Source organism: Hesperophylax consimilis, chromosome 22, assembly GCF_061612785.1.
Source record: "Hesperophylax consimilis isolate HC1 chromosome 22, BYU_Hcon_1.0, whole genome shotgun sequence".
Classification (NCBI taxonomy): Eukaryota; Metazoa; Arthropoda; class Insecta; order Trichoptera; family Limnephilidae; genus Hesperophylax; species Hesperophylax consimilis.
The window spans coordinates 15953406-15971232 of NC_142857.1; the positions used below are offsets into that span (position 1 = coordinate 15953406).

The 17827-nt window shown below is 32.3% G+C and overlaps 1 protein-coding gene and 1 non-coding gene across 3 annotated transcripts in view; both read left to right on the forward strand.

Annotated features, from left to right (window-relative positions):
* The window catches only part of LOC149412911 (uncharacterized), a 222068-nt gene that overhangs the window by 49763 nt on the left and 154478 nt on the right, over window positions 1–17827 (forward strand). The gene's annotated exons all lie outside the window — the stretch shown is intronic.
* Window positions 15732–15803, forward strand: TRNAE-UUC (transfer RNA glutamic acid (anticodon UUC)). Its single transcript has one exon. It is a non-coding gene; the product is annotated as a tRNA-Glu (tRNA).

Sequence of the window (17827 nt, forward strand, 5' to 3'; positions counted from 1 at the left end):
TGTAACTAAACTTTAAGCACCTGTTGACAAGCCAATTCAATTGGCTTAGCAGGTAGCAGGACTTGCTTGTTGATATGTATTAACTATTTATTAAATAAATAAAAAACTAATTTTATTTTACTTTGTAACACTGTATTAGATTTATAAAGTGGTTATTTATTGTAAAAAATACAAATATTAAATGAATAAATAAATAAAAATATGTTATTTCGAAAAAACAGAATTTTATAACTCGAGCGAAACCGGGTAGCAAAACGAATATAATATGCCTATATAATAGCAGATTCACTACATTGTTATAATGAACATGTACACGTAATTATTACGAATTACAGAACTTTCATGGCAGACCCATGCGCTACGTAATATTAACTAACAACGTAATGTAAGTTAAATACTAGCTGACATTTACCCGGCGTTGCTGGGGGTTATCCTTAGGAGATAGACACATATCCTTGAGGACTTTTCTGTAGGACTTTTTAAGATATACAATTCCGTATAACATTCATTTGATGTATCAAATTCAAATTCAAAAGAATATTTATTGCACAAAAATACAGAGTACAAAGGGTATAGCTTATAGGTTACATCCATAGACATATGAATATTAGTAGACCTGCCCTAAGTGATTAAAAGCGTATTATCCCCACTCCCCATACCGGTTCCATTGGAGCCGGCTGGGCTCGCGTATGACCTCAAGTGAAATTTGAAAACGTGACGTCATCATTCTTGTGCGAACTATGGTCGAGGCATCATCGGTTCATTTTACGAAATAACACGGCAAAATGTTGACTTGTGATATGAAAACTTGTAAAAATAGATGTGAAAAAGAGAATAAACCCAATTGTCGTATTACATTCCATAAGTAAGCATTATTTTACTTTATTTTAAGTTTATTCACACCGTATTATATGGATCAGTTTTAGAAACATATACTATCACATCACAATGTAGCGATTCTCAAGTGTGCTCATCGTTGTTTACTGGGGTAAGTAAATTATGAAACATTTGTAAAAGTGTCTTAACTAAATACTCTGAAACTAACTACGACTCTAAATAAACTAACTAACTAAGCATCATTTTAAGCTTATTCACATCGTATAATATGAATCACTTGTAGAAACATTTATACTATCACATCGAGATACATCTGGTCGAATGTAGCGATTCTCAAGTGTGCGCATCGTTGTTACTGGGAAGTAAATTATGAACCCCTATAAAAGTGTCTTACGTAAACAAAATATTCGACTCTAAAAGTAGAAGAAATTTATTTTGCCGAATTTGGACTTCGCAAATTAGTTCATAACGTGGCGAGTAATTTGCGCTCCCATGTAAAAATGTCTATTCATTCAAAAGCAGATTTTACTTTTAAGAAGTAAATGGTGATATTATAATGCGAGATGCCTATTTACTGTCAGATTGATTTATTGACGAATCACAGTCAGCCTTACTCCCTTCGTTCTTCAACAGTTGATTTTACCCCTCGCCATTATCTTCTCGTCTATTAATTCCTATGTCTGTGGTTACATCCTATTTCTTCCAGCTAACCCAACAAATATACATTATATTACATAACCCAACAATTACAAATTAAAAAATGTATGTAAATAATAAATAAAAAAAACAGATGTATTTAATTTATGTAAGGTATTCATTTAAGGTGTAGTGACTTTTGTTTAAAAGAAATGATTTTAGTGATGATTTAAATTTAAGTATGTCGGTTATTTGTTTGATGCTACGTGGAAGGTTGTTATATACTTAAATTTATCTCGTAAGGTATATCCAGCGTTAGCAATATAAGCGCACGAAAATATATTTGTACGGCATGATTATAAAACATCAGTTTTTCTCTACATTCTATAAATATAATATGCATTTATTATATACACAAACCTTCCGGAAGAAATTTTCTAAATGATAGTAAAAACGCTATAAAAATCTGTTAAAATAGTAGTTTAGAAGAACTATGCGCACAAACAGACATACGCGGATAGCGACTTTAATTTATACTACAGGGTTTTCCAATAAGAGGTGTTTTTTTGATATTCAATCGTAAAAGATCAATGTGTCACGTAGCGCCGTCTTGTTGAAGTAAACTTTGTCTAGATCAATACCATCCAATTTCGGCCATAAAAAATCATTAATCATCTCTAGATAGCGATCCATTCACCGTAACTGTTGCTCCAGCCTCATTTTCGAAAAAGTAAGGTCCAATGACACGTTGAGGATAGAGAGGCTTTTCAACAATAACTCTTGGGTTTTCCGAGCCCCAGATGCGACAATTTTGCTTGTTGACGAAGCCACCGAGGTGGAAATGGGCCTCATCACTCAAGATGATTTGCATTTGATTCACTCAAGTGAATTTTAATAATTTCAATGCGTCGTTGAAGCGTGTATCGTTCCATTTTTATCAATGGCGTAGTTTCTACTTGTCAAATGTCAAAAAATGACAGCTTCAAAAGTAATATCTACCGAAATAGCGGGCTATTCAAAATAACACCTCTTATTGGAAAACCCTGTATTTAGAGATTTAGCAAAGTGAAACCAGTTTGGTCAAAATTAAGTAAATGGAACAGAGTTACAATAATTAAAATCAAGTAAGTGGAACAGAGTTACAATAATTAAAATCAAGTAAGTGGAACAGAGTTACAATAATTAAAATCAAGTAAGTGGAACAGAGTTACAATAATTAAAATCAAGTAAGTGGAACAGAGTTACAATAATTAAAATCAAGTAAGTGGAACAGAGTTACAATAATTAAAATCAAGTAAGTGGAACAGAGTTACAATAATTAAAATCAAGTAAGTGGAACAGAGTTACAATAATTAAAATCAAGTAAGTGGAACAGAGTTACAATAATTAAAATCAAGTAAGTGGAACAGAGTTACAATAATTAAAATCAAGTAAGTGGAACAGAGTTACAATAATTAAAATCAAGTAAGTGGAACAGAGTTACAATAATTAAAATCAAGTAAGTGGAACAGAGTTACAATAATTAAAATCAAGTAAGTGGAACAGAGTTACAATAATTAAAATCAAGTAAGTGGAACAGAGTTACAATAATTAAAATCAAGTAAGTGGAACAGAGTTACAATAATTAAAATCAAGTAAGTGGAACAGAGTTACAATAATTAAAATCAAGTAAGTGGAACAGAGTTACAATAATTAAAATCAAGTAAGTGGAACAGAGTTACAATAATTAAAATCAAGTAAGTGGAACAGAGTTACAATAATTAAAATCAAGTAAGTGGAACAGAGTTACAATAATTAAAATCAAGTAAGTGGAACAGAGTTACAATAATTAAAATCAAGTAAGTGGAACAGAGTTACAATAATTAAAATCAAGTAAGTGGAACAGAGTTACAATAATTAAAATCATTCCACTAAATAATTCTTACCTTTATTTATATAAACCATTTTATTTAAACCTTTTTTCGGTCATATGCAATCCATTAAAATTTTTAAGTATTTTTAACAATGCAATGGTTTGCTAATTACCTCGATTAATTAAAGAGAAATTTCTTCCTGACCTTTGGGTCACTCCACTTATAATAATTATCCAATGAACCCACTATCACTAGTGACTAGTGATATAGGTGCCTTTGGTTTAGGAGGCATGTTTTTGTAGGTGTAATTCAAATTTAATTACTTTTAAAATTGATTGCAATGTTTTTGCCATTAACTCAATGTGAGAACCATGTTCATTAACCTATGAATTTAATAACAATATATAAATTACAATAAAATTCTTTTAAATTGTCTATTCTTTTGATTTATATCAATGGATGTACCTTGTGTGATTTTATTACTTATTAGTCATAGAAATTGAGATAAAAGATTCACATTATAACAGTTACCGAATATAACCTACCTAGTTCGTACCCGTTCCTACCATAGAAAAAATATATTGATATTTTGTCTTTGTTGTAAAATATTGATTCATTCTTTTTTCAAACACAAAAACCATTAAATTGTAATTTCATAACCGTCCCCAGAATAATAATAAGATTTTATATTCACTATCACGTTACTTTTATATTAATTAAAAAACAGTGACAACACTTTATAATACCTTTGTCAAATTAAATATGTTGTTTAGTTTCATGTAAAGTAGTAATTTCAGTATACATGATTAACCATCGGTAATTAAGTTTAAACACATTTTATCTGTTTCAAGAACTGTGTTTTATTTTGAAACATGTTCAAAAACAGCGAATTTATTTAAAGTCAAAAGTAATGTGAATATATTTTTCGCTGAATCTATATTCCTAAAAGAAGTATGTTGAAAAATGTCAGAGTCTTATGAGATGGATGGAGTCTATGGATACAAATATCGTATTAATCCGAGTTTAAACTGCATGGGAAAATTGGAAAGACTATTCCGAGTACCTTTACACACCATGTTATGGTTGAATAATCAATGGAAATCACCCTATAACTCGTTTAAAGTTATAAGTAATAAGTCTAAGCTCGTCTCTCATCGGGTACAGCCATGATATGGAGCACTTCATATTTTTTCCCAATGCATATTAACATACGCAATAATATAAGCAAACAATGCAATACACGATTCATCTTAATTATTTCGTGTCTCAACCATATTATACAACAGATCAAAATGTAATTAAAACTTCAATTATATTTTTGCATAGAAATAACCATCTTGAATCTAGATTCTAATGAGATTTCTGTATTTGATTTGATGCAAGGATAACAAAAAAGCGAAACTAATTTTAATTGAGCCAATAGGAGGAATCATCTGGTATTATATAATTTTTAATTGGATCCATCAACATTGCGAAAAACTTATTAAATTGATCGCTACGGCTATTATTTCAAAACAACATTATTTTTTTTCCGTTTCAGCATCTTCTTTCGATTTCATCTCAAAATCGTTAGTATGGATGTTATGTTTGATTTAAATCTTAAATCAATGCGCATCTTCGTTGTAAACACGTAAAAAATAAGCACGTATTCAATGGAGCACCTTTATTTAATGTGTTATGTCAATTTTAAAACTACAACTTAATTGAAATTTTGGGAAAAACATCTCATAAAAAATTGGCCATTCCATCGGATCCTAATAAATTGCACACTATTTTTTGGACGTTCGGTTTTATTTTCGCAGTAAGCTGAACAAAAAAATTAAGTAAAGTTATTAAGGCGATCCACTAGTCAAAAATTATTTCGAAATTGGAAGGGGCGTGACATTATATGAGAGGTTATAAATTACATGAAAAGACTTGACGAGACGTAAACAACTGCAACTCGACAAAATTTGTCTAAAATATAAAAAAAAAATTAAATCAAATAATTGTTTAGGATTATCAAAATACACTGTAAAATTCGACGGCTTATTTCATAGAATGCGTAACTTCCGTGTATCAAATTTCATGGAATACGTAACTTCCATTTATCAAATTTCATGGAATGCGTAACTTCTGTTTATCAAATTTCATAGAATGCGTAATTTCCGTTTATCAAATTTCATAGAATGCGTAACTTACGTTTATCAAATTTCAAAGAATGCGTAACTTCCGTTTATCAAATTTCATAGAATGCGTAACTTCCGTTTATCAAATTTTACAGTAGGTACAAAAAACTGTTTTTCTATAAATTTGAAAATTTAACAAATTTCAATTTTAATGCCTTGAATGACTTAGTGGACTTCGTATAGTTGCAAAGCAAGTTATCGATGTTAAAACTATGTAACTAACTACCCACATCATTATTGCTTGAAAAGACGTTTTCGCTGATATTTCCATTGGTCAGGTCAATTTACTAAATGCATATTAAATCAAAAGATTAATTACGAACCCCTTGCTGTTTATGATATTGTTTTTTTTTGCTCATTTCATTGGTGGCCAGTCAGTGGTTGAGTTGTAGTCGCGTCTGGGTTCCATTATTTCTACTTTATGTTTTTCTTTAATCATATAGGTTTCCTTTGTGTATAATGTTTATCTTTCGCGGAAACCTCGCTGCTTCATAAAACCATGAAAACATGTATTTTTTAATAAAATATGTACAACTTTTCGATTCCCTAAAAAACTAAAATAAAACTAATTTTATGCCAGAGGCCTTCCGTCTGTAAATTCCGAAAAGCGGTGCATTCGAGTTGTTTGCATGCCCGAAGAAAATAGGAATGAAAATAAATGATAATTTTCATCAAAAAACTTCCATCCAATGTAACCGCAGTTAGAAATAATAAATAAATAAACGGTATGAAAATGGCTGAAAAACACCGATAGAAGTGTCCTGCGAGCTTTTTCGTGCGTCTGAAAAGAAATACATTTTTGCTTATTATTTTCCGATATTGATCATACAAGTTCTTCATCTCCCCAATTCCTTTCTCTACTCAATTCCTTTCCCTCCACAATCCCTCCAGCTTCATAACGTAGGTACCACAATGGAATATTTTCACTGTTTCTTTTTATTCCCGAAAAAACGATATTGAAGTTATTTTGATTATATTTTTATGCTAACTAAGAAATTTTATAATACGATTTAAAATGTTCAATTTTTGATTAGCCTTAAAAAAGACATGCTCGTTTTTATTCGTGAATTCGGCGGTGTTGACGTCACGCCGGGTGACGTGGGTGACAGCCGTCTTATTGGCGTTTTCATTGTCACGATGACGTTGTAGCCAGTTGGAATCGTTTCGGAATGTACCGTTTTAGATCATTTTTGAAATCAATAATTATGAATAGTATATTAAAATGACAAATTTTTAGTACAGGGTTTTCCAATAAGAGGTATTATTTTGAATAGCCCGCTATTTTGGTAGATCTTACTTTTGAAGCTGTCGTTTTTTGACATTTGACAAGTTAAAACTACGTCATTAATAAAAAATGGAACGATACACGCTTCAACAACGCATTGAAATTATTAAAATTCACTTGAGTGAATCAAATGCAAATAATCTTGAGTGCTGAGGCCCATTTCCACCTCGGTGGCTTCGTCAACAAGCAAAATTGTCGCATCTGGGGCTCGGAAAACCCAAGAGTTATTGTTGAAAAGCCTCTCTATCCTCAACGTGTGACCTTACTTTTTCGAAAATGAGGCTGGAGCAACAGTTACGGTGAATGGATTGCTATCGAGAGATGATTATTGATTTTTTATGGCCGGAATTGGATGGTATTGATCTGGACAACATTTACTTTCAAAGAGACGGCACTACGTGCCAAACAAGCAACGAAACCATTGATCTTTTACGACTGAATATGAAAATAACACCTATTATTGGAAAACCCTGTACTTTAATTAATCATCTTCTACGAATTTTGACGGTATTCATATTTTGTGACAATACCCCATTTAGAATGTAATAGTTTTCATATATGCTCGTAAAAAAAAGCTATATTTGTAGGATAGATAAAAACCACATTTATCGGCACTATGGCAAATGGCCACGGCAGACAGTCAGGCGCTGCGGTATGCAGAACGTATGTAGAACGTACATAGAAGATGGTAAACTTATCAAGACACACATATCACACACAGAATCCGTTGTACACACATGAGATGAATTACGATATACGATACCAGACACAACAAATCGACAGTAATAAGAAGTATAATCGGCACTCCGGCGAGCGGATATTAACCCAGATTCCGGCGAAAGGAAAGGCGAATAAGATGACCAAGTGAACACGGTTCTTATATTGCTCTCGCCTCTTGTGTCGGTGATTGATAGCTTATCAAAATGCGAGCGTGAGAATTGCAGATGTTGACTGTGTCCAATGCGATTTTTTACTAAATTATAAACCCATTATAATTTCACTTTGTGTGCAATATGTCGCTTATTGATAAAAAGTGGATTATTAAACGTACTATTTTGCATAGGAGCATCATAGGAGCTTGATTTGAAATTGTGTTTTGTAATGCGTAAAATTATTAGAGTTCAATAAACTTTGATTTTCAAAATTGGAACTAATATAAATCGTATCAGACAAGCGTTAAAGTAGGTACCAAAATTATTTATTTTAATAAATTATAATAATAATTCAGTGCATTAAATGTGTATTTCTTTTATTTAAATGTTTGGAAGATGTCGTAATTTTTAATTTCACTAACATTTGAAACGAAATTTTTTTGAAAGGCATTTCCAAAGTAAATACATATTTTTTAAATTAATACTTTCAGCTTATTAAATTCTATATTTATAATATCCCATGATTTTTCACGGGTATGTGCTAGTAACATCATATTGGTGCTACGCTGCGTATAGACACGAGAAAAAACGTGCAAGCCGAGCCGCGAATTTCGGGGATTGGACGAAGCAACCGTAAGCTTCCTTCCTTTCCCGTGATTCCTGGTTCAGCTCAGAAGTTCGGCTCGTTTGTTTATATGCACTATTATAGATGCCAAAAGATAACTACGCATCTTATCTGGCTACTTCAAACGTCGATCGACGAATGTATTGTGTACACTAACTTGCTAGCGGTAAAAACACTTTTAACTTTTTAAACATCTTTTTTATTGGAATGTTTGATACTGTATCTCTGGCGCCATCTGTAGAAACTTGTAACTGCATTTATGAAATAAACTAATTTCTATAAAAATTATAACACTGTCTATGTTTCTGTATATAAGTTATGAGATTAATAAAATCAGTAACTAATGATTAAACTGGATTCGCGCCATTTCTCCGCAAGGGTAGGCCGAGAGAATGAAACGCAAAGCAAAAATGTACCTATTCTTAAAATAAATTATTTGTAAGACAACCTGTCTTAACCCAGGATACCCCTAGTGAGACAAGCATACTAAAACATATGTGTAAACCTCACTTAAAACATAATGATAATACATTCGTCTTGTAAAATATTCCTTGCCTTCTTCGCAAATAGCTGTAATAATAATTGTTTATTTTATTCCGGTATGCGAGGAGTTTAGTGCAAACCTACATATACTATAAAGTATAAGCAAAAGAAAAAACAAAACAATAAATATGTAAACGGAACAAAAAAAGACGTTAATAGTCTTTAACAATTAAAATATTAATAATAATAAATTCTAACAATTTAAAAAATATGTTTTCACAGCGACGCAACATTTCATTGTTGTATCGATACATAAATATCTTACCTGTGCAGGCCTTACTATGGGACAAAATATTGATTCAGCATATATCTGAATATTAAAAGATATTGGAACATGAACACAACACTAGGTTCACAAAGAATTAAGACATGCTTGTTCCATAATACAATAATAAATACGGACAGTGAACCTTAGAATAATGTGCCCAAAATGTTTAACACGTTGCCAAGTAACATAAACAATTGTAAATTCCTAAATATATTCAGATATATGCTGAAAACGTGGCTCATAAGTAGAAATACTTCATACTATCATCATTATCGACCAATAGTTATTATTTATTAGCATGTAGATTTAGTGTTATTTTAGATAATAATAATAATCTGAACATCTTATAAGTAGCAACAATATTAAGTATATTTTTAATTAGTATGTAAACATATTAGCATTGTAATTGAACATGTATATCTCGTTGACATGTATGCTTAATTGTAGTTTAACGGGATAAAACTGAGGAACAATAAAAAATAGTTTTATCCAGTATTCTTCGATGCTGGAATCTAGACTTATTATGAGAACATTTTGTATCCTCTCTCTTAAACCTGCCACTCGGGTTCTTATGAGGGCCACAAAACTAGGAACTCATCCCTTCGTTAGCATGTTGGAAGTACTGCAGTATCTGGGAAAGCCAAACAAATGCGATAGGCGTTGATATACTGCACGTGAAGTCATTCCATGTTGCTCTTCTTAACGTTGGCACAAAGTTCGCTAATCCGACTGAAATGTCATATCAAATACCTACTTAGGTCGGGTTCAGATTTTTTTGATCTTGCCATATCATCCTGTTGCATCCGTGAATTTCACACTTGTCAGATTACAACAAACCCCTTTTCAGTGATGGCCTGAACCACTACCTAAGTATTTAAGTATCGTATCTTTATTCAAGGCAGAAAATTAGACATTTTTGTATTTTAATTGTTTCATTCTAGTTAGCATATCCGACAAATATCAATTATTTTTCAGTAGTTTCCCTCTACATAGCATCCTCGAAGACATATCTATACGTAGACCATTAGGAAAAGTGATTATTTTAAGGCATTCTGTATGTTTAAAAAATAAGATCATTACATTATAAATATATCCTTATTTCCCAACTTAGCGGTATAATATGTACATAATTAATTAGTGTGATCTATATACTAATAATTTCTAAAATTTTTCATCTTCTTATAATTCTCTAACTTCTCCATCCTCTTCTTGCAACCCAAACTAGCTATACATCATTTTTCTTTTTTGTATAATATTAATGTATAGATTCTATGTTCGCAAACTGTAAAAATCACCCGCCATAACACAGGGTCATCCCTAGCATGGAGGGTGAAATATCACAAAAAACCACATGTACTCTCTAAATCATGTATCAATAAAAAAATAAAAATTATATGCACATGCGCCAACTTTCTTTAAATAATGCTCTCGTATTTTTATTTCACACTAGCTGTACCAAAGATATTAGAAGAACGAGATATGCTATGTTGGCCGCCGGATCGTAGGCGAAGTACTACCTAATTAGGGTACTTTAAATACTATCGGGACGTGTATGCACAGAAATCTGTTCTCTGTATTATTGCGGATACCTTAGCGTAAGCGAAGGTGTGCAGTAGTATTGGTGAACAAAACCGGCGACACTGGGCAAAACAATTCCACACAGTATGAACTGCTCATAGCACATCTCGTTCTTCTAATATCTTTGAGCTGTACCCTGCCACGCGTTACTGTAGCTCAATATATCTGTGCAGATAGACAAACAATAGCTCGTGTTGCTTTTACGTCAAACAGATAGTGATGTTTTTCAAAAATGCATGTTTGTCCAACAGATATCTTTAAAAAATAGCATGTTTTTACCTGCTCGCCTATTCGAATGCAAAAATGTGTCAAAATTTCAAAGTAATCAGTGAAGAACTTTCAAAGATTAAAGATTTTAAAATAACGAATATTTAGATTTTTATTTATATAGATTAATTAGTTAGGAAAGTATCCACGCTGTTTTCGGGGTCATATATCACAGGTTTACAGGGTCATTATCTTAATTGATTACCGAACACGACCAAAAGTTTTAAAGATATCGATAGCTCTCAAGCATCAGCTAATTTGTAAAGTCGTCAATCAGAATTTTTTTATTACAACTATATTTATGTTATGTTCAAATCGGGATAAAAACAAATCTAAAGCTAATGGATTCAATATAAGAGATTCAATCATATAATGTATGTATGGGTGAGCCTCTGCTAACAGACTATTATTTTAGTTATAAGATTATATTGACGTAGACTAGTGTTGGGCGAAGTCGAAATAAATGTTGTTCGAAACATTGAAATCTTCGAATAATGTTTCCAAATAATCCTATGAACATGGAAAATATCAATTTTAATGTGAATAAATCGATTTTAAATCATTCTAACGAATCAGTTTCGGAAGTATCTAAGATGAATAAATTTAAATTAATATTTTTGTTTTTAAGAAACTGAGTAACCTAATACATTTTTTTGTTTTGTTTCAGGTAAGTGAGTCACATTTGTTTTCAACGTAATCTGTCCTTGAAAAAACGGAAAACATCGTGCTAAGGTAAAGCGGTTTAATTGTTTTTTTTTGCAGTCTCAGAAAATGATTCACTTGAAATTCTTAAAACTGTTTCATTATGTAATTGAAATTAATAATAAACATGTAACACATTTAGTTGATACTTGGGTATCTAAGCAAAAATATAATTTTGAGAATAATATCTCAAAAAATTATGCGATTTTTTTGTCTTTTATTTTTCAATCTTGACGATTCGAACCACAAACAGTCTCAATCTTGTTAAAAATGATCCTTTCATTTTGTTTCATATTATGATTAGAGGATTATTACTATTCCTCCACAGTTTTATGTTAACTTCCTATTTTTTCATTTGATTCATGACCATAGACATATGAATATTAGTAGACCTGCCCTAAGTGATTAAAAGCGTATTATTCCCCACTCCCCATACCGGTTCCATTGGAGCCGGCTGGGCTCGCGTATGGCTTCCCGTGAATCTTGAGAATGTGACGTCATCATTCTTGTTCGAACTAGCGTCGAGCTATAGTCGAGGCATTTTATGAAATAACACGGCAAAATGGTGGCTTGTGATATGAAAACTTGTAAAAATAGATGTGAAAAAGAGAAGAAACCCAATTGTCGTATTACATTCCATATGTAAGCATCATTTTAAGCTTATTCACATCGTATAATATGAATCAGTTGTAGAAACATATACTATCACATCGAGATACATCTGGTCGAATGTAGCGATTCTCAAGTGTGCGCATCGTTGTTACTGGGAAGTAAATTATGAACACCTATAAAAGTGTCTTACGTAAACAAAATATTCGACTCTAAAAATAGAAGAATTTTTTTTTGCCGAATTTGGACATGGCAAATTTGTTCATAACGTGGCGAGTAATTTGCGCTCCCATGTAAAAATGTCTATTCATTCAAAAGCAGATTTTACTTTTAAGAACTAAATGGTGATATTATAATGCGAGATGCCTATATACTGTCAGATTGATTTATTGACGAATCACAGTCAGCTTTACCCCCTTCGTTCTTCAACAGTTGATTTTACCCCTCACCTTTAATTTCTAGTCTATATATTCATATGTCTGTGTTTATGACAGATATTTAAAAGAAAATTTCAATAAGTAATGATTGATTCGAATAATTTCAAAATGTAAGTCGTAGATGAACATCTCTAATGTTCAATGTACACCCATTCCACATCTTAATGATATATCGTCATCGAAACGGATAGTCTTAACTCTGTAAGTGTGCGAAATTTTCGGGTCATCAGTCTAAGAGCCAAGAGTTAAGAGTATGTTATTGATTGGTGATCAGCGACCCGCCATACTGGTCCAGCCGCAACTAGTTTGGGCCCGGAGGCTGGCCCGGGAGAAAGCAGAACTGCGCGCGCATGTATACATGCATCTGTTCACATATTGAGACGACGACAGAGATTTTTGCTTGAAAATAAAATAATATAATATATTTTTATTTAGCTATTGAATAATTTTATTCGGATCTGGGCTTCGAAAAAGTGCAAATTGTCAGAAATTGAAGGTGTCTAATTTTCGCAATTCCCCTTCATTCGATCATCATCACCTTCTGTCCGTAATTTTGTTTGTTCGTTCCGTTTCCGGTTTCTAAAATCTGCAGCATCTACTCTGTTATTCTAGCAAGCCTTACATCGACTAAATAGCTAACCTTGATTAAGACTTTGACTTTGACTAAGCTTTTCAATATCATGAAATATATCACCTGCCCGAAGAATTTTTGAAAAAATAATTGTCATTGAGATATTGACGTCTCTATGAATATTTTTTTGTTTTTTTCATTAACTCCACACAGGAGGTACTGAAGGAAATAATTTCCCTAAGGGCCTATATCATCTTTGGGGATACTGGTCTTTTTGAGGAGAGAAAGGAGTGAATGATGTAGGAGGGAAGAAACACAAGAGGCCGACAAATAATTCCTAATTTAACAAAATATTTTATTATGGTTTATAATTAGTTGGTTGGTATTTCATTACATATATTATGATCCATTAAATAATAAAAAAAAATCTTTTATGGACGTGACTACTAGTCACAAAACTACTAGTTAAGGTTAGGTTAGATAAAAAAGCTTGAAGTGAAAGTGGAAATTAATTTTTCATCATGCTTTGTTGTATTAAAGCTTAATATCTTAAGGCCCCGTAGTAATCGTTTAAATATGGTTTGGAAGGGAGATATGCAAATACGAATGTTAGATATTTAATAAAACACGACTCGTTTGAAATAGAGCAAAAATCTCTCGACAAATTTTTTAGTTGCATTTAAAGACACGCTGTGAATTTTTTCATGCCTATAACATATTAAATAGCAGAACAAAACGTGTTTTTAATAATTTTCAGAGCTTATTTTAAGTTTTTTTTTTAACGAGGGAATTTCATACAATCAACGTTTCGGCATTACATATGTATGGATATTATCATCAAAAATTAAATATTTATTTTTTGGAACTTACATTAGGAGTTAACTTAAGGAGAAACTTGTAATAAATCGGTAGAACTTCGTATGCGGGGGCTTAAGGTTGCAGTTTATGTTCCACAAAATTAAAAGTAATTCGCTTTGTCTACGAAGACAGTATCAACTAGTCTTTAGTTTATATGTGTTCATAGGCCTAAATGAAATTGTAGGCCTCGCCGATTTGTAGGCACTAGGGTCCGATAAATAAAAGGAATATGCCAGCGCCGAAAAGAAAGTATATCTGGATCGTGTCGAACCACCTTTTTAATTAATGCGTTGGAGAAGTGGTTTTATTTTCAATTTTTCTTGCCGAACTCAACACACAATAACCACTTGGTACTCGCCACATTGCCTGTAATCCACTAATAATTACACAGCTGGTCAGTATTTTTACAAATATGTATTTGTGATCATTTTGAATCATAAAATATTAGCGCAGACCCGTGAAAAATCACGGGAGAGTCGTGTAACGAAATTTTGAAAATGGAAAATATAATAATTTTTTGTTCAAATAATATACTTTAGGTAAGTCAGTCAAACTTCAACTTCAAACGATCAGTTCCAATTTTGAAAAGAAAATAAAATTCAAATCAATTTTGATTTCATTGAACTGGAGTTGCGCACAACGCACGCACAACCGAAATTAATATTTTTGATGATGATAGTGATTACTAACCGGTTTCGCCTTCACTCATCATTTGATATTTTTCTTTAATGAACAATTTGAAAATAGGTGTGCCTAAAATATTTTGTAAATTTCTCATTTTGATATTAAAATAAATATTTCAAAACTCTATAGATCATGATGGAAATCAAAGTATCTGATTTCGCTAGTATCAAAATATTTTTCTCGTATTTATCCTCACAAAGATAGTCATTTAACTTAAATCTCAAGTACGCCCGACAATTGAATTTGGGAGCCACCTCTGAGCTGGAGCCCAGCAATATTTGATAAATCTACTTAATTCTGTGCAAAGAAGGCGGTCCGTCTGATTGACAATCCATTGATAACACACCGATTGCCATATCTAACGCACAGTCGCAGTGTGGGAAGTATGAGTCTGTTCTACGGGTATTTTAATTGAGTCTGCTCTAAAGACCTAGCAGCATTGATCCCTGATGCACCTGTAAAACTCGACGTACACTTTTGGCTTCATGAAAAGATGGTTCGTGTGTGGAAAGAGCCTCCGGCACCTGTTTTTCCTCCTTCATATAATCCGAGCTTTACCTTAACCCGCCTCACAACGCTGTCAACCGGGGGCGACATAGCTCCCCTGCCTTTACACTGTACAGATAGGGATGCTAATGTGAAGTGTTACATAAAAATATATATTCATAATTTCAGAGCTGGTGGAAATTACGATGCGAGCTTCATTAACGAAAAAGTCTAAAACTAAAAATTTGACGTCTTTTTGATTAACACAAAAAAATGATAAAAATTATATTTATCTTTTCTTGATAACGTTTAATTTATTTATTACTGTTTGATGTTGTCGTATCGGCGCGTGATTCACGGGCAGATGAAAATACATTCGAACTCATAGTATGTAAACATATTTGCGTGAATGAATTCGTATAAGAAAAGTTAATCTTGGCTCGTGTTCAATATCCCGTATGGTCTAGTGGCTAGGATAGCTGGCTTTCACCCAGCAGGCTCGGGTTCGATTCCCGGTACGGGAAATATTCGTATTGAATAATACGAAATACAGTTTTTTTAATTGCATTACTTTTTTTAAAAATGTTTCTATTATACATGGTGCCAGGAAACTAGTGATCCAAGCGGGAAACTTGTAATTCATCACCACATCTGGTGTCAATTTTGTGGTAGAATTTTTTTTAAAATTTAAGTTTTTGTTTTAGAGTAAATCAAGTCCTGAGTTAGAGTTTATAGGAAAAATAGCTGAAGTCCCCGGCGTTGCCCCTGCTTTACAGGAAAGCTTTTCGAAATCAGACCTAGACCTTTCTCTGGTTTTGTAGGTCAAGCGTTCGAAATTTCATCAATTTCAGAAAATTGTAGTATTTTTATAAAAATCAAACAAATGCCGTCAATTAAAAATATTTGATACAAAATTAAACAATATTAGTTAGAAAATAATTTAAAAAAAATCCATTTCTAAAATGTGTCGAACAGTATATCTGGCTCTAATAGTTTCTTAACCCTAAGGTTTTCGAAAAAGATGAAAAAAGTTTTAAAAAAACGTGTTATTAAAAAAAAACATATTTCTTTAATTGTACCAGCAGAAAACTGGGAAATTTAACACGTAATGCATGCGAAGAAAAATGAATGAAATATTAAGAATTGTTCATCCGGCTAAAAACGGGATTGCAGGCCTTAATGAACTAACAGGTTTCCTGATAAACTTTTTTTTAAATACGAATATATTATTACGCATTTCGTAGTAATATATCAAGATGTGCATGAACACGTGTTCAAATATATCAGTAAACCAATAATTTGAAGAGATTTTTAATAAATTAGCAATACTCATATTTCTGCTTGTAGGTACATTCTTCAGTTTCTCGTTTATAGTTGTATTACTAGTTTCCGGACAAAGATTCTTCCGGAATGACGATATTGCGGGTTTAAAGGTCCCCAATGACTTGACCGGTCCGGGCAAGTTGCACAAGTGCACTTGATCAAGTGACGGCCACTTGCCTCTAGTGGTAAGTTTGCGGTTCGCGGAGAAAGTTAACTGTTCTGCTGAGGGTGATGAAGCCGGTAAATCCATTATTTAAAGCGAAGAAAGTTAATTGACCCCAACCGAAGTAGCCGGCTGATTAACGTTAATCTGTTACTTGTTATGGAATGTTACGCTGTGACTGAGCTTTCAGATTGATTACTACTGACAATATTATACGTTAATTTTCCAATGCGAAAAAGATATGAACATAAAAGACAAATGATGAAAACATTAGAACATGATGTCGATACAAAATATATATATACTGTATTTAGGAAATGAAAAAAGGAAAATATTCCTGATTAAAAAAGCCAAAAATGTGTATATTCTTGGCATACCTTATATTGTAGGTAATAGGCATTAAAATCGCTTGACAAACGGAGTCTAGAAACGTTTGATTTCAATCACAAAACTATCGGAAAGCAAAAAAGCTAATCAAGTGAAACTCTCGCAGATAATCTTAGCTATAATACTGTATTTTTTTAAAGTTGTTTCCTTTACGCGTTCATACATTTCTGTTGAAAAATATATTTTTTTAGTAGTTTACATTTATATTTTATATTGAATAATTTTTTTTTGTATTCTACTCAAGCGAAACGATAGGAAAATCTTCAATTTATGTAAAGCTTATTTTTTTATATTCATAATGTACACCAATTCGTTATAAAGATTAATCAAAATAGTGATTTAGCACTAAGCTTCGCATTAACGAATAACTTGACAACTACTACACACCCTTCACAAAAATGAGTTGATTTATCGATATCCTGTTAAAAACTTGATGGCAGAACATGTGTTCATGCAGATACGTTTGTCCTGGACGAAATGCGAAAATATTAAGATTTTTTATAAATATGTTTTCCGACATCACGCATTCGTGTTTTACTGATAGTTTGATAGGAAATCTGTCAATTCATTCGTTAAACGAAACTTTTGGTTTTCGCTTTTGCGTAGGCGGAAAATTTTGCTGGCGCAATGATGGAGGACTCTGACAGAGGAATTAAATTCACAACGCCTGGGTGG